We start from the raw sequence: 17821 nt of genomic DNA, 5'->3' as shown, positions 1-17821 counted from the left end.
TTGTGCTGTTTGATTGCCCCCTACTATCCCAGGGACAGGGAGACAGGACGTTCACTGAGGGCGGCCCGCAGAGGTGACAGCGGAACCTCCGGTCGGTCCTCGAAGAAAGGGGAACTAAATCCCCTTCATAAAAGAGAAGGTGAGGGTATATTGCGCGGGAGAGTAGGAATCCCAAGACAAAGTTGAGTGAGCATTCACCGAGGGTGGCCCGCAGAGGTGACAGCGGAACCTCCGGTCGGTCCTGGAAGAAAGGGGAACTAAATCCCCTTCATAAAAGAGAAGTGGTGGGTATATTGCCCGGGAGGGTATATCGCCTACCTGGAAGAAACCGGACATTTTTTCCAGGATGTCGTCTGCACACCAAAGCTCACCAAAGCTCATGTTTGGCGCTAAACATGGCACACCAAAGCTCACGTTTGGCGCCAAACGCACGTCGCCTCTGCTGCACACGGATATAAGAGTGTGAAAATGTCGCCTTAGGCCGCCTAAGGGCATGTAGCCCCGCTAGGGTGACATGAGTGCGAGAGGTGATTCAATGCTGAGGTCACATTTACAAATTCAGGAATTCATTCAACACACTGCATTTCATACAGACATTTATTCTGCAAGAAAAAACTACATTGAAGACTCAAACTCGCGACCGAGGAACTGACGGGATCAAGGCGCAAACTCGCGACCTTGCGGATATGTGCCGAGCACTCTACCACTGAGCCAGCCATTAAAATCTACGCAAAAAAATTTCCATTCCGAAGGCCGACAAATTCCGAATTACGAAAAGTGTCTGGTCCCAAGGCTTTCGGATAAAAGGTTGTGCACCTGTAGTGAGTAAAACTGGCAGCTGTAGTATCCTTGCTCATAGTACTAAAGGATTAGAGTTATCTGAATGTAACTGTTTTCACATATTGCCCAGCCAGAAAGACGATATTGGATATTGCAATATTTTTAAAATGTCATCAAAATACTTGAAGTATTTACGGTATAATGCTTAAACATGCAGGTAATAACAATTGTAAAAGCCTGAATAAGATAATTACGAAATTGCAAATAATGGCCACAGGAAAACAGTCAATATTGTCGGCTGCCCTCTCCTCACCTTGGAGGACCTACACAGTTCCCACTGTCTCAAGAAATCCCAGAACATTATAAAGGACATTTCCCACCCCGGACACTTCCTGTTTGAACTGTTGCCGTCAGGCAGACGGTTCAGATCAATGAGGACAAGGACAAACAGACTCAAAAACAGTTTTTATCCCACAGCAATAACTACACTTAATGTAGCCACCAAATGAGCGCAGGTGCGCTACATACCAAAGGGATTGTGCAATTGACAGAAGAATGTATGGTTGTGTGTTTATGCTTGTTTTTTTCATGTTATTTATTTTAGTTGTTTATTTTAGATATTTCTCTTTTACGTATCGTTAGCTTTTAGATAATGTGTGAATGGTGCACTGACTGGTTGGCATTTTTAATTTTGTTGTACATGTTTACATGTTATAATGACAATAAAGAACCTATATACCTATATATATACAATAGGTTATGCTCAGGAACTATTTGAGAATCTTAGTTGTGGAGAAAACCATTGCCAGAAGGTGGCAATGTTTGTCACAAAACAAAAGGATGTCGCAAGAAACTTTCCAATAAGATATAGTGAAATAAAGATGCCAACAGATTTTTGTGTTGAAATGCAAGAACAAAAATTATTACGGAGAAAAATAATCTTGTACAATCAATAGAACTTGAATGAATTTGATAGGGAAAAGATGATCCACACTGCTAAATTACGTTCTCAGACATAGAGTCAAAATCTACCCCACATCAATTAATTCTGGACATAACGCTGGAACTGACTGTTGTCATTGCAGGCACCCCCTGACTTGCATAATAGGCGAATTATGTAAACGCGCACTTATGTAAACAATTCACAATAGGTGGTCCCGTTTCCTGTATGACCTGTGTTAATGCAATGGGAAGATGGTGAGGGCTTCCCATCCGCTTCATCGATATAAAAGCGTCGACCGGGCTCGCTGTTTTTCCAGTTTCAGCCACTTTCAGTGCAACACTGGGAAGGCAAGGGAGAACGAGGGAGGTGGTGGATAGCAACTTCCAGCCGAGTCGCTGACATCTACAAAGTGCACTAACAAGCCCTTTTTCACCAGTTGCCGCACCATTTTGTTGATGTGGCTGTTGTTGTGGCTCACATTGTAGCCCCTGGCCGAAAGTGCTTTCTTCAGTATGCGCTCGGTCACCGTAGAGCTCCATCCCCTCTCACCAGCTACCGGTTGTTCCTGTCGGCCATCGCTTTATCCACTTCTCAACTTCCCCTCCACCACTGCCTCCTCCTCCTGAGTCGCCAACATGTTCCATGATGGAATAAAATGATGGCTGCCAGGGAGAAGTGGCAGCTGGTGAGAGGGGAATGAGCCCAACGGTGATCGAGCACATCCTGTCAATGGTAGCAGCCTGAAGAAAGCACTAACGGCCAGGAGCTACAATGTGAGCCGCAACTACAGCCACTTCAACCAGGCAGTGCAGCAGCAGGTGAAGGGCTTGGTGATGCAGACGAATGGCATTGCTGCCTAGTTTTAAGGAGAAACGACACAAAGTGCTTGTGTAACTCAGCAGTCTCAATCAGTCTGAAGGAGGGTCCCGACCCGTACGTCACCTAACCATGTTATCCAGACAACAGGTCCACGGACGATGCCATCGCCCCAGCCCTACACTCATCCCTAGAACACCTGGTTAAGAGAGACACCTACGTCAGACACCTATTCATAGACTACAGCTCTGTCTTTAATCCCCTTATACCATCCAAGCCTATTACCAAACTCGTGGGTCTTGGTGTCAACACTCATCTCTGCAACTGGATCCGTGATTTCCCGACCAACGGACCCCAATCAGTGAGAATAGAGGACATATCATCCTCTATGATAACCCTCAACATGGGCGTATCAGTTCTTAGCCCCCTTCTTTACTCCTTTTACACCCACGACTCTGCAGCCATGCACAAATCTGTCAATTTTCAAATTCGCAGACAACACCACCATTGTGGGCCGGATATCAAATAATGATGAGACGGTGTATAGGAAGGAGATCGAGAACCTGGTGTCAAGACTACAGTCTGTCTACCTTTTTGTCTACCTGTCTAGCCTTTCTCTCAATGTCAGCAAGTCAAAGAAGACAGTGATCAGCTTCATGGAACGAAGTGGTACACATACCCCAGTTTGCATTGATGGTGCCGAAGTAGAGATGGTTGAAAACTTCAAATTGCCAGGAGTCAATATCACCAACAACTTCTGGACAACCCATATTGCAGCAACGACCAAGAAAGCACACCAACTAGAAGGCTTAGGAAGTTTGACATGTCCCCTACAACTCTCACCAACTTCTACAGATGCACTATAGAAAGCATTTTATCAGGATGCATCACAGCTTTTTTTATGAACAGCTCCATCCAAGACCGCAAGAAATTGCAGCGAATTGTGGATGCAGCCCAGACCGTTGCACAAACCAACCTCTCTTCGATTGACTCAATTTATACCTCACGCTGCCTCGGCAAGGCCAGCAACATTAATCAAGGACGAGTCACACCCTGGCCACTCCCTCTTCTCCCCTATCCCATCAGGCAAAAGGATAGAAGTGTGAAAACGCACATCTCCAGATTTGGCGACAGTTTCTTCCCAGCTGTTATTGGGCAACTGAATCATCCTACCACAATAAGTGAGCAGTGCTGAACTACTATCTACCTCTGGTGACCCTCGGACTATCCTTGATCGGACTTTGCTTATTTTAACTTGCACTGAACGTTATTCCCTTATCATGTATCTATACACAGTAAATGGCTCGATTGTAATCATTTATTGTCTTTCTGCTGACTGGATAGCTCGCAACAAAAGCTTTTCATTGTACCTCAGTACACGTGACAATAAACTGAACTGAGATACTGCCTGACCTGCTGAGTTACTACAGCAATTGGTGCCGTTTTGTGCATTAACCAGCATCTGCAGTTCTTTGTTTCTACCTAGTTTTAAGATGATTCCGACATAAAATCTGACTTAGTAAAGGTTTACGGAACATAACCCTTACATCAGACGGAGAGTGTCTGTATTAAGATTTAAACGGCAGTGTTGGGATCTTCATTAATGAAACAACATTTTTGATATCTACAAATACAACAGGATACAGGCAGTACAGGATAGCTTCGCTAATCAAACTTTTTGAAGCTTTCAAAGACTATCCATGCACCCTTCAAAACCAATAATATTTCCATGGCCAAGTCCCTTCATATTAATACCTTGGATATCACCATTCAACAGAAACTTAACTGGACCACCACAAAACAACCGGGCAGAGGCTGGTACCCTCTGGTATATTATTTACCGTCCAATTTCCCAAAGTCTTTCTGACGTCTGCATGATGATGGACATTTGACTGAATTAGTGTAGCTCCAGCAACATTCAAACTCCATATCATCCAGGACAAGACAGATCCCTTATTTGGCACCTAGTTTTTCAATCCGATAGGTTATTCATCTGAAGCCTATGTCTGTTTCTCACTGCCCATGTTACAGGGCATACTGAGTACACGCAGTGCCTTCAATACGGGGTGGGGGAGAGGGTTGGTGTGTAGGAAGGAACTGCAGATGCTGGTTTAAACTGAAGATAGACACAAAAAGCTGGAGTAACTCAGTGGGACAGGCAGCATCTCTGGATAAAAGGAATGGATGTTGTTTTGACCCGAAAGGTCAGCGATTTCTTCTCTCCAGAGATGCTGACTGTCCCGCTGAGTTACTCCAGCTTTTTGTGTCTATCTTGAGAGGGTTGGTATTGTGTTTCTGAAAAACAATCTGCATTACAATTTTCAATAATGAGAAACCACACAAATCTACACATACATCAAGAAATGCAATTGAAAAAATAGTGCATATTTGTTTTGCTTTACACACATATTCCATGAGAACAAATCTCTATTCAGCATCTCAGAGGACTTCTTGTTAGGTTCCACAGACTTTGGGGAAGTGGAATAGATGGATGAGTTGCTGCAGTGTTGTGCTCTCCTTCTGTTATCTTTTACAGATATAGCATTTTTGGTTCTTTTCCAGGTTTTTTAAATATGTGTCTCAGGTGTTTAGATTAAGGACCCAACTCCAATATGCATTGATTTATTCTATTGTGGCATGTTGATATCTCTGCCAAGGAAGATACATATTGCCCTGAGTAGCTTATGAGGCCATTTCAGAGAGCAGATAAGAGTAAACCACATGGGTAGATCCAGAGATCAGGTAAGGGTGGCAGTTTTTCTTCTCTAATGGATATTCAAGGTGACTTACTCACAGCTTTGCTGCTGGATGGGATGACTTTTTCACAGATGGCTCTTCCATTTTCGTAACTAAGCACATACTTACAGCTCTTTAACAAGTCACGTTTATTACTGAGCAGAATCACATTACCGATAGTTTAAATTTTTTTTAGTTCCAGCTATTCCAGAGGAAATATTTTTCATTGAAACCTTTATCATTTTAAGACCGCAGTTTGAAACCCCTCAATCTCAATCTAATCTCAACAGCCATGAACTTGGTCTGTACAACATTCTCAACATGTGCCACAAGTTTAATTGATAATTCTGTCATTTCTAACTTATTGCATGCCAAAAATAAGCTGCATGATCACTTGATTTCTCCCTTAAAATGCATACTTTGAAATAGCATTAAAACAAGCAATTTCCATACCTTTATTGTTGTGATGTTGTTCAATGTGTGCAAACATTGAGTTCAGCTATTAAAGTGAGCAGTTCTGCTTTGAATAATTTTTCATTATGTACTTATTGAATGGAGGATGGTGATAGCAATAGAATTCCGAGAAGGTTCTCACAGGTTATTACATCTTTTTCTCTTCATAAAAGAGTAAAACATTTACAATGCTAACAAAAGCCATAAAACTACCAATCACCTCTTAAAAAATTCCACCATCCTTCCACCACCTATCCGTTTCCTTGCTCATAGTGGATGACTTAGATCCGTGTGCAATGAAATATCACCCCTAGATGGTAGCATTTACTTCAACATTTCCCTTCCTTTACCACTGCCCTTTTAGTAGAAGGTGATGAAACTTTCATTTCTGAACATGAGGTGGAGCTGATGGCTGCAAAGTATGACGTATTGGGTGGGTTTGACGATGTTCGTTATGTGACCTGCACTCAGATGAACCACAAATGAAACTGATGAAGCGCTATTTAAGTTTGTTCTGACAATCACTTTCTTCCTGTGGGTCTTGAACATAATTAAGGTCATCAGCTTAAGTTCTGGGGTCATGTTGTTCCTTATGCTTCACTTGTTTTGGAACTTACAGTAGTATTAAGATCTATTTTTTTTAAATCCACATTATCTGACATGCCTACCGTTCAGTAACTGCACTGTACTTGAATTGTATGGATTCATAAAGATTCATAAAGTTATTCAATACTGAAACATGTCCATGGTGACCAAGATGCTTATCTATGCTAATCCCATTTAACTGTAATTACCCTATGCCTCAAAACTTTCCTATTGATGTACTTGTCCAAATATTTTTTAAACGTAATTTTTGTAACTGTCTCCAACACCACCTCTGGCAACTTGTTCCAAGTACCACAAAACTTTCCCCCTCAGATCCCCTTTAAATCATTCCCCTCTCCCTTAAACCCTTGCCCTCTAGTTGTTAGCTCCCCTACCATGGGAAAAAGTCTGTGACTAACCCCCCCCCCCCCCCCCCCTCCTATATCTGCCCCTTATCATTTTATAAATCTCTAAGGTCACCCTTCAGCTTCTTTTGTTCCAGGGAAAATAGTGCAAGCCTATCCATTTGCTCCTTATAACACAAACCCTCCACCTCCAGGCAATATTTCTGTAAAGCTGTTCTGCACCCTCTCCAGCTTAACTACAGCCTTCCTCAAGTGTGGTAACTAGACAGCACAATACACTAAGTGCAGCCTAAACAATGATTTGTACACATGTAACGTGGCATCAACTCCTATTCTCAATGACTCAACCGATTAAGACGTATTCCATAATCTTCTTCATTATTCTGTCTAACTGTATTGCCATTTTCTAAGAACTATATAACAATAACATCCCCCAGGACCCAGGCATTCATTGTGCATATCCTGGTTTTACTTCCTGAAATGCATCACTTTGCATTGTCTTAGTTAAATTCCAACAACCATTCCCTTGCCCAATGTACCAGTTGATCTAGATCCTGTTGTAATCTTAGACAAATGCCTTCACCATTCACTGTACCACCAATTTCGGTGACACCAGCAAACTTATTAATCATGCCATTTGCATTATTTTCCAACTCGTTAATACATGGTAAACCATAAAGGACCAATCCCTATAGCACACCGCCAGTTGCAGATCTCCAATCTGAAAAACGATCTTCCACTGTCAACTATCTAATTTAGTTTCCAAATAGGTGAAGTCCATATAGACAACATCCAGCCTTCAACAGTTCTGTTGGTCACTTGCTCAAAAAAATCAATCAAATTTATGACATGATATCTCAAGGGATTTATGGCATGACATCTCCCATGAACCTAAGCTATACTGACTATCCCTAATCAGTTACTGCCTTCCTGAATGCAAATAGATCCTGTCTCTTCACTGTACTTACATAAATGTGACAATAAACTAAACTCAAACTATCAGAATCCCTTCCAGTAATGTTCCCACCACTGATCGTAAGGCCTACCAGCTTGTAGTTCTCTGGCTTGGCCTTGCAGCCTTTCTTAAATAAAAACTCAGCATTGGCCATCTTCCAGTCTTCCGACACCTCACCGGTGGTTAACAAAGATACCAAAAATCTCTACCAGGTTCCCAGCAATCTATTCCCTCACTTCCCACAAGGACCTAGGGAACCTGGTCAGGCCCTGGGGGTTTTCCACCTTTATCTACTTCAAGACTGCCTCTTACATTATGTCAATATGCCTCAGGATGTCACTGTTCTCTTCTCAGAACTTTTTCATGAGTTTCGGTGTAGTAAATATGGACGAGAAATATTCATTTAAGACCTGGAATCTGTGGAATTCTTTGCCACAAAAGGCTGTGGAGGCCGTCAGTGGATATTTTTAAGGCAGAGATAGATTCTTGATGAGTACAGGTGTCAGAGGTTATGAGGGGAAAGGCAGGAAAATGGGGTTGGGGGGAGAGATAGATCAGCCATGATTGAATTGTGGAGTAGACTTGATGGGCCGAATGGCCTAATTCTACTCCTATTCCTAATTACCTTATGACCTTGCTCATTCTCCACAGACAGATTCCCACAATGATCCGTAAATGGATGTAATCTCTTCTTAGTTACTCTTGTTCTTAATATACTTGTGGATTTTTTTTAGGATACTCCTTTACCTTATCTGTCAGGGTTTTCTCATGTTTCCTTTTTCCCACCAAATATCCTTCTTAAATGTATTCTTATATCGCTTAAAGTCTTCAAGAGTTTTGCTTGATTCCATCTGCCTGTGCCTGACATAGTATTCCTTTTTCCTGATCAGATCCACAATATCCTTTATCAATCAGGGTTCCCTAATCATGCCAGTCTTGTCCTTCACCCTGACATGAACATGCTGGCCTGAACATTTCCCATCCCACATTTAAAAGCCCCTCATTTGCAAGTTTGCAAGTTTCTGCTTATGCATCAAAATTAACCATGCCCCTTTTAGGACTTGTGGATCAGTTGATCCTATCTTTTTCCATGTGCAAAACACAAAATGTTCAAGGTACTCAGCAGGTCAGGCAGCATTTGTGGAGGGAATGGATACAGGATGTTTTTAGTCAGAATCCATCTTTACAATGATTGTAGTGGTTTGGGGGTGGGGAGGGAGGCGGTGAGGGAGATCGCGGGTGGGACAAAGCCTGGTAACTGATAAATGGATAGAGGTGAGGGGGGGGGGGTTGATTCGCAGATGGGGGGGGGGGGAAGGGGAGGGGGGAGAGTACTGTTTTTATTAACACAATAACTTGTCAAATTCCACCTGGGTAGCTTACAACCCAACAGTATGAACATTGAATGCTCCAATTTCGGGTAATACCCCAACTCCCCATCCCCCTTCTTTCCTGTGCCACCCCCACCCCCACCCTGGTGTGCACCCATTTCTCCCATTATCCTGCCCCTAAGCCACAAACTCTTCCACCTTTATCCCTCCCCCTGGCTTTACATTTCACCCCTCTTCTTCCTCAAGTGACTCCCTTTTGTCTCTTTTCATCTCTAACCTCTGTTACTTACTCCACCATCTTCCAATCAAATCTCCCTTACCAGTATCCATCTATCACTTGCCAGGCTTTGTCCTGCCCCACCTCTCTTTTCCAGCTCTTTCCCCCCTACTACAATCAGGCTTTGGGTCCAACCCAAAATGTCACTTATCCATTACTTCTATAGATGCTGCCTAACCCACTGAGTTCCTTCAGCACTTTGTGTTTTGCTCAAGCTTCCAACATTGCAGTTCCATTCTTTGTCTCCATCTTTTTCCTATAACTGTCCAGAAACAAATAATTATGATCACTGGGCCCAAAGTACTCCCACACAATTTATATTGTGTTTTCTGGTAATAAATAAATATAGCATTTTTGTCACAATTCCACTTCTTGCCATCTATTTCAGTCAAACCTTCACACTGAAGTAAAAGCAGAAATAATCTGTAAGTCAGTATGAGGTTGGAAACCATTTATCAGAAATGGGAAAGAGAAAAAGCAAGTTAGTTTTCAGCAATGGAAATAGTGTGGGGCTGGTTGGCAGAACAAATAAAATATTTCTGATATAGTGGGACCAAATGAGTGAATGTTGCAGTTACAGTAGCAGTTAGCAGTACTTTTGATGCTATTTCGTGCAATGTGTTAATAGCAAGGCTATGGAAAAGACTGCAGGCCAGACTATGCTTGCAGAAAAAGAAAAACTGAGAATTCAATATTGAGTCTGGAAGACTGCGACGTGCCTGCATGGAAGATGTGATACTGTTGCTCAAATTTGCATTGAGTCTTGTAACAGTGTATAGATCAGTCAGAGAAGGAATAGGATGGAGAATTAAAGTGAAAGATAATTGGAAGCTCAAGGTCCTGCTAAATGTTTCCAGTATTTTTTTCTTTTTTATTTCAGATTTGCAGCACCAGCAGTTTTTTTTTTGTTTTTTTTTAAATTTGTGCCCTTCTGTCAAACCATTTGAGGCCAGATGGGATAGAGTTCTGTGCACATATTTGTATTCAATCTCTCTGAGGAATCCAAGTAACTCTGAAAGACCATGTGGAGCAAAAATAATTCTGAAATAGTCACATGCTGTAGATATTCATCAAAATGACACTGATTAGTTTGAATGTGTACCTACATGATCATGCATACTTTACATTGGTGTACACTTTCTTGTGGTGGTGGAACAACAACTCTGGATCCATAATGAACTGCACTAGTCTTTGTACTTGTGCATTTTTCTATAATATGAAAATTATGTATCACCTTTTCTTTATCTTTGCAAGTACATTGGATATGTCCATGCATCCACAAGAGATGGAAGGTTTGCAATTCATTGTAGCAACCCGTTTTGTGCCTGGCATGTATTCCAACCATGATACAATTTAATATGGGACTACACCAACTGTAGGTCTGCTCAGTGCATCTGCATTCTGACTTTCTAGAGCATAGTCAAATGAGAAAATGTAAGTGCCACTTGTGATATCCCCATGGAATCACAAAAACAAACCCTGTGAAGTTTGCAATCCTGATGCCTTGCAAACAATAGCTAAATATCTTTGGCTGTGAATAACATTGTTCTGCTGAAGCTTTGCATCACGGTCGCTTTTCAGTCAATTTTCCTTTATTCTGCGTAAATTATAACAAAATAACATCAACACCCTGTCACTGAAGTCAGCAAGACAAAGGAGATAGTGATCGACTTCAGGAAACAAAGTGGTTACACATGCCTCAGTTTGCATTGATGGCATCAAAGTAGAGATGGTTGAAAACGTCAAATTCCTAGGAGTCAATATCGCCGACGACATCTCCTGGACCACCCATATTGAAGCAACGATTAAGAAAGCACACCAACACCTCTACAGCTACTTCCTTAGAATGCATAGGAAGGTTGGCATGTCCTCTACAACTCTCACCAACTTCTACAGATGTGTCATAGAAAACATTTTATCAGGATGCATCACAGCTAGGTTTGGGAACAGTTCCTTCCAAGATCGCAAGAAATTGTGGAGGCAGGCCAGAACATCGCACAAACCAACCTCCCTTCCATTGACTCCATTTATACCTCATGCTGCCTCAGCAAGGCCAGCAGCATAATCAAGAACTAGTCGCAGCCTGGTCACTCCCTCTTCTCCCCTCTCCCATCGAAAACACACACCTCCAGATTCAGGGACAGTTTCTTCTCGGATGTTATCAGGCAACTGAATCATCCTACCACGACTAGAGAGCAGCCCTGATCTATCTACCTCATTGGTGACTATCCTTGACTTTACTGGCTTTACCTGACACTAAATGTTATCTATATACACTGTAAATGGCTCGATTGTGATCATGTATTGTCTTTCCGCTGATTGGATAGTATGCAACAAAAGCTTTTCACTGTACCTTGGTACACTTGACAAGAAACTAAGCTGAAACTAAACTGAACTGTGTATTATACCAGGATAGCATAATATCTTCACTGGGTTATAATAAATACAACCCTGTGGTTTTTACAGTGACTACTTTAATCCTAAAAGATATATTCTTGTAATCTTGTCTGCTTTCACATTGTCTAGTGATTTAGCAAATCATGTTAGACAAAAATGCTGGAGAAAATCATGTTGTAATCTTAAAGTGAGCAGACAAGCTCACATGGCTCTGGAGACCCAAGGCACCCTTTAGCTCTGTCAAACTGGTTGGACTAGATGCATCCAACATTATTTTCTACGTAGTTTTAACCTTTCCTCAACTGAGTGGTGTCCTTCTATCAGTCCAGATGGCTTACTCTGAGGCCGCGAAAATACCTAGTCACTGGCAGCCAACCAGAAAAGGGCCCCTTTTTTGCCACTCTCTGCCTTCTGCCATCTAGCCAACCTGCTATCCATGCTAGTATCTTCCCTCTGATGCCATGGGCTCTCATCTTCTTAAGCATCCTCACGTGCGGCAACTTATCAGAGGCCTTCTGAAAGTCCTGGTAAACCACATCCACCAACTCTTTTGTCTGTCCTACTATTTGCTTCCTCAAAGAATTCCTACAGGTTCGTCAGTCAAGATCTCCCTTTCACAAAACCATATTGCCTTTGGCCTATTTTATCATGCTTCTAAGAAACCTCATCTTTTATGATGGACTCTAAGTTACCAGCATTTTACCAGGCTGCTCTCCCACAGTAGGACTTGAGCATTGGGAAGTTGCTACTCATGCTGTTTTTGAAATTTCAACATCCATCTGCATTATAGTGGGGTCCCCAAGTATGCAAACAGAATTGGTTGGCGCTTCCTCAGAAGAACATAATGGCTCCATGGTCTTTGAAAAACCCAATGGTGCTTGAATATTCAATTCTCTCAGTGATTCAGTTTAGTCTTTCTTGCAAACTCCTCAATGCAACTGGTATTTCAATGTCATACCCATCAGTGTTCTTCCAAAGATTACTGTCATAATCCTATCTAAGCTTTTTGCTGCAGGGCTGGTGCCCTCTGGTTGGCACCTACCCTTTTTCCTTGCCCGAGTTATAAACCATGTGCTCATTATTTCATTCGGGGTATTCACAAGGGCATTTCAGATTGAAACCATCCTCAAATTTAAACATATTTGAATCTGACCTAATGATGGCTATTGTTAAATTAGGTGAAGAAATTACTGTCTTCTTGCTGTCTCAGTATGAATCTACCTGGTTGGAATACTTGGATACATGAAATGAAATTGATACCAATTTAAGTTTGTAGAGTAGAGAAATAAAAGTGCACAATTCCAGTCTCTTGTCAATCAGAAGAGGTAGGAGATGTGGGATTTGAGAACAAGGGATAGGTATGATAATGACATCATCTTCAATATGTTCAGCCAATCTAATTGCTATGCCCACACTTATAATCATTCTAGTAATGATGAGGATTATCGGCTCCATGTGAATTAAGATATACAAGCTAACATTTCCCTCTACTGTAATTCACTCCTGCTGTATCTAGTTGTATACCAGGTTGTTCAGCGAGGGAGATTAGTGTCAGTGTTTGGTTATCATGACTGCCATAGGTGAAAAGCTTGCAGTAAGTTTGCAGTCTGTACAAACTTTGTACAGCATCTGTGGAAAGAGAAAACCAGTTAACATTTCAGGATGAGGTAAAGTTCTGCTGAAGGGTCTTTAACCTGAAACGTCAACTCGGCTCTTTCCACAGATTCAGCTTGACCGGTTGAGTTCTTCCAGCATTACTATTTTTGATAGGTATTTATAATTTGATCACACATAATAGTTGTGAAGAAGGGCCTCAGCCTGAAACGTCACCCATTCCTTCTCTCCTGCTGAGTTACTCCAGCATTTTATGTCTACCATAGTTCACTAAACTTGCTGCACTCTATTTATATCTGCACTCCAAGCAATTTAGACCCCCCTTATGACCAATTCATATTCCCAATTTCTTCAAATCAATTCTATCCATCACCAACATGGCTCTCTCTGGGACAGCCATATAGGCAAAGTTTTCCGATTCTTTTAACTTCTCCTTAACTTTTGATAAAGGATAATGATATTCCCCAAATCACTAAATCTGTTTGAGAATCTGCTGTCCATAAAATCGGAATCAAAGGGCCACATCATACCTGGGTACTTTTCAACTGCTTTTAAGAATGTGTCTCGGTGTTCAATTGTAGACTCAGTGAAGTCCATAAATGTCCTTGTGGTCAAATATAAATTATGCCTTGTGTTTTTGAACCATGTCCTTTAATTGAATTGACTTTCCAGTCTTTGCATACTGATGTTGATATTCATCTATAACGGCTACCATTTTAATTCTAGCCTACATTAAATTAATAAATAAATAATTTTATTCATGAAGGAAACTGACTTTCATCATAAAAATAACTATATTTCCTATACATTGTTTATAACACGTTTAAGCTTTTTGCTGCTCAAATGTTCTTTAGATCTTTTACATGTTAACTATTTTCATCTATTAAACTTTATGGGGAAGTAAAAACTTGCTTTTTAATTGTTTTAACAACTTGTCATTCACAGACTACTACGAACAAGATCCTCCTGGATACAATGGTCCTACAGGACATGGACAAATAAACAAGCGTAATTTTGTCAACAATGTGTAATGTAGTTCTCTTATCAGCTATTATTTCACATTCAGTGAACTGTTGTGGGTAATATAAAATATTATTGCTGTACACTGATACTCTGGATTTGAATAACTGGTTTGGCATCATGTCAAATGGATTTTTAAGTTATTTTTTGGTTTGTTAAATTAAGTTAGATTAGGTAATTAACTGCATCAATATGGAATGTTAGGAATTGCAATGTTATACTGCACCAACAGGGCAGAAAATTCCTGATGGTTTCATGTCCTCAAGAGGCCTAATTGCTGATTAATGTTAGTTGGCAAAAGACAACAGACTAAACCAGCAGTAGCTTGTCAGCTCAGCAATGTTCAAGGGCCACTCAATATATAATCCTTTCTAACTAAAGGATTTGCTGACTTAATATACCAACATTAATGCATAGCTTTTTTAGGTGGCTCTCCTTAAAACAAGGGCATGCATTCCGTGCTTATTTATGGACTGTCAGACAAAGAATGGAATGGGTAGCTTATTTAATTCGCATCACTACCAAAAGCCAAGAATATCTCTTCCCTAGCCTTAAGTAATTTATAGCATCTGCAGTTAGCTGAAAAGCTGACTGCCCAATTTTCTCTTATCTCAATCTTAGTTTAGTTCTGGGTATTCTACTACAAGCCAGAATATTAAAATTATTGCAACATTTGCAGTACCAATTAATTTATTTGCCCTCCATTTTATAACATTTGCAAGATTTTACTTTCTGATTATTTTGAAAATAAAATATCTTTTGGGCCCAAATATATTTCAATGCAGGATGTCATAAGACACATTCATAATCAAGTGCAATAATGAATTTAGTTGTTTTGTTATTATGATACCATGGTTTGAGATACAGGAGTTATTTTGAGTGGGGAATAGGCAGAGCAGGATATTGAGGATCACAAACCGATAATGCCCAATTCAGAACAAGCAGTGTTGTGCTGGTGCTAACCATGGCTCACCATATTTGCTGGGACATTAGCCTAAGGCTTGCTCTTCTCAAATTGTGCAGTGCAGGAGTTGTGAAGCTGAGGTTTTGTGCATAAATTGTGAGAAATTCTTGGGAAGTGCTCAAATATTGTTCAAACATAATTTCTATTAGTTTTATTGACCTGTTCGGTATTCACTGGAGGAACAGAACATTAAAACAATCCATTGTTTGTTTTTTATTAAAAAAGTGATTGTTGGAATTACTGTGCAGATTCAGATTCAGCATCTGTTCCAGCTGGAACCTGGAGCAAAAAGAAAACTGTTGGAGGAATGCAGTGGGTCAAGTAGGTGAGTTCCTCCATCAGTTTTTTTTTCTGTTCCAATCTACTATTTAACTTGCTTTGTTGTTGTTTCAAATCTTTATTTGAAATAAGTTCAGGAGAATCAGCATGATCTGCAAATTCTTATCTTTGCATTTTATTTTATTCTTATTGCCATCAATATAAAATGATTCAATCCCAGAGGATTAGTTGTCTACTGGATCTCATCAGGAGGCCACATCGAATTTAGACAGCAGCTGGAGAGTTATACAATGTGTTTTGAAAGTAGTTGCTGGAGACCAGGTGAACTGTTTCAGAATAACTGGACGAGCTGCAAGGGGCAAAATGAATGGAAATGTGTGGAGGAGCATAGTGATTCCCACGTTAAAGATATCATATATTTCCACTTGCCTGAATTTTCCTACTGCTAGAATGAGAATGCAGAAGGTTCGACCTAATCCGACCTATTCTGTGCAGATTCAGATTATAAAAAAATCAGCCAGGTCAGTGTTACCATCAGAATCTGATTTTCATAGTTATAGAAGACTCCCATCATTTTAGAATATAACAGAAGGAAGGGTATTAGAAATAGCCAGTTAGAAACATAGAAAATAGATGCAAGGGTAGGCCATTCGGCCCTTTGAGCCAACACCGCCATTCAATATGATCGTGGCTGATCATCCAACATCAGTACACCGTTCCTGCATTTTCCCCATATCCCTTGATTCCTTTAGCCCTAAGTGCCAAATCTAATGCCCCTGTCCCACTTAGGAAACATGAACGGAAACCTCTGGAGACTTTGCGCCCCACCCAAGGTTTCCATGCAGTTCCCGGAGGTTCCTGGAGGTTTTTGTCAGTCTCCCTACCTGCTTCCACTACCTGCAACCTCCGGCAACCACCTGCAACCTCCGGGAACCGCACGGAAACCTTGGGTGGGGGCGCAAAGTCACCAGAGGTTTCCGTTCAGGTTTCCTAAGTGGGACAGGGGCATAACTCTTTCTTGAAAATATCCAGTGAATTGGCCTCCATTGCCTTCTGTGGCAGAGAATTCCACAGATTTACGGCTCTCTGGGTGAAAAAGATTTTCCTCATCTCAGTCCTGAATGACCTACCCCTTTTTCTTAAAACATGACCCCTGGTTCTGGGCTCCTCCAACATGGGGCACATAATATTCCAGATGCAGTCCCACCAGGGCCTTGTACAACTGCTATGGCCAACATGCCATTTGCTTTCTCCACGGCCTACTGCACCAGCATGCTTACTTTTCAGTGAGTGATGTACAAGGACACCCAGGTTTTGTTACACCTCTCCTTTTCCTAATTTGACACCATTCAGATAAAAATCTGCCTTCTTGTTCTAGCCAATAATGAAGCGTTTTCTAAAGAAACTTGGAGGCAATGCACACGATATTTAGTCCGTCTGCCTACCACTAGCCTCTGTCTGAATAATTCTCTGCCAACCCATTGAGAGAAGTTACAAAAGCACTTTTGTCATGATTATCTTTCACAGTAACATGCTGCTTGGATATCAAGTTTTTGATTGTTCCTCCCCTTGCTCATGGACCCTCTGTATTAACATTTGATTAATTTGTTCCACATTTCTTTCGTGTGCTTAGAGACATTTCATCATCCGACATTGAACCCCTGTTTTTAAGCTAACCCACTTTCTGAGGTCAGTCCAGTTTAAAGTCGCATACTCGATTTGTATCTCATGTGATTTTCTGTTCCATTAAAGTCAATGAAGCATAAAATCAGTGCGAGTGTACCTCACTCTCATAGGGTGGAATAGGTTAAAAAGAAAATTAGAGCTAAAGGCTGTGGAAAAACTGCCATAATGTTTCCCAATAGCTAAATTGCAAGCTTGATCTTTATAATTGATCTATTCGACAATGAATATCAAGAGCAAGGTGCCAGAACCTCATAAAATATGTTTGAATTTGCTATCCCTGCATTTTGCTGTGAAGTCAGCTGATTATCCTGCAAGCCTGCCAGCTATCATGATGTTGCAGACCCAATGCTCACTTTGTCAGCCCCAGAAAGCCATGTCTTAACAAGCTGACCAACTATTGATTTTTGTTAAATCGTACTGCTTTGGAGGTTTGCTATATCCTAAAAGGCAATGCAAACCAGAACATAAATATTAAGAGAAAAATGGCACCTAAGCAGAAACTTTTTTTTTTAAATTACCTGTTCCATTAATAAACTATGAAATTTTATTAAAACTTGCATCCCAAGTTTCTTCATGAAACATATCAGCCGAGCAATTGCATTGTGCTCTGCCAAGGTGTT

At 41.0% G+C, this 17821-nt stretch overlaps 1 protein-coding gene across 4 annotated transcripts in view; it reads left to right on the top strand.

The window, feature by feature from the left end:
• spata6l (spermatogenesis associated 6 like) overlaps positions 1 to 15473 on the top strand; it is an 83693-nt gene extending 68220 nt beyond the window's left edge. For 2 of the 4 annotated variants that reach the window (XM_033017816.1, XM_033017818.1), the window contains exon 14: positions 14198 to 15473. The gene's annotated coding sequence lies outside the window, so the exon portion shown is untranslated. Of the gene's footprint in view, positions 1 to 14183 lie in introns of all 4 variants that reach the window. The other 2 variants (XM_033017817.1, XM_033017815.1) reach the window with 1 other exon arrangement.
• Positions 15474 to 17821: the final 2348 nt, after the last annotated feature.

This window comes from Amblyraja radiata, chromosome 3 (genome assembly GCF_010909765.2).
Source record: "Amblyraja radiata isolate CabotCenter1 chromosome 3, sAmbRad1.1.pri, whole genome shotgun sequence".
Lineage (NCBI taxonomy): Eukaryota > Metazoa > Chordata > Chondrichthyes > Rajiformes > Rajidae > Amblyraja > Amblyraja radiata.
This window is presented reverse-complemented; position numbering and strand designations above follow the sequence as displayed.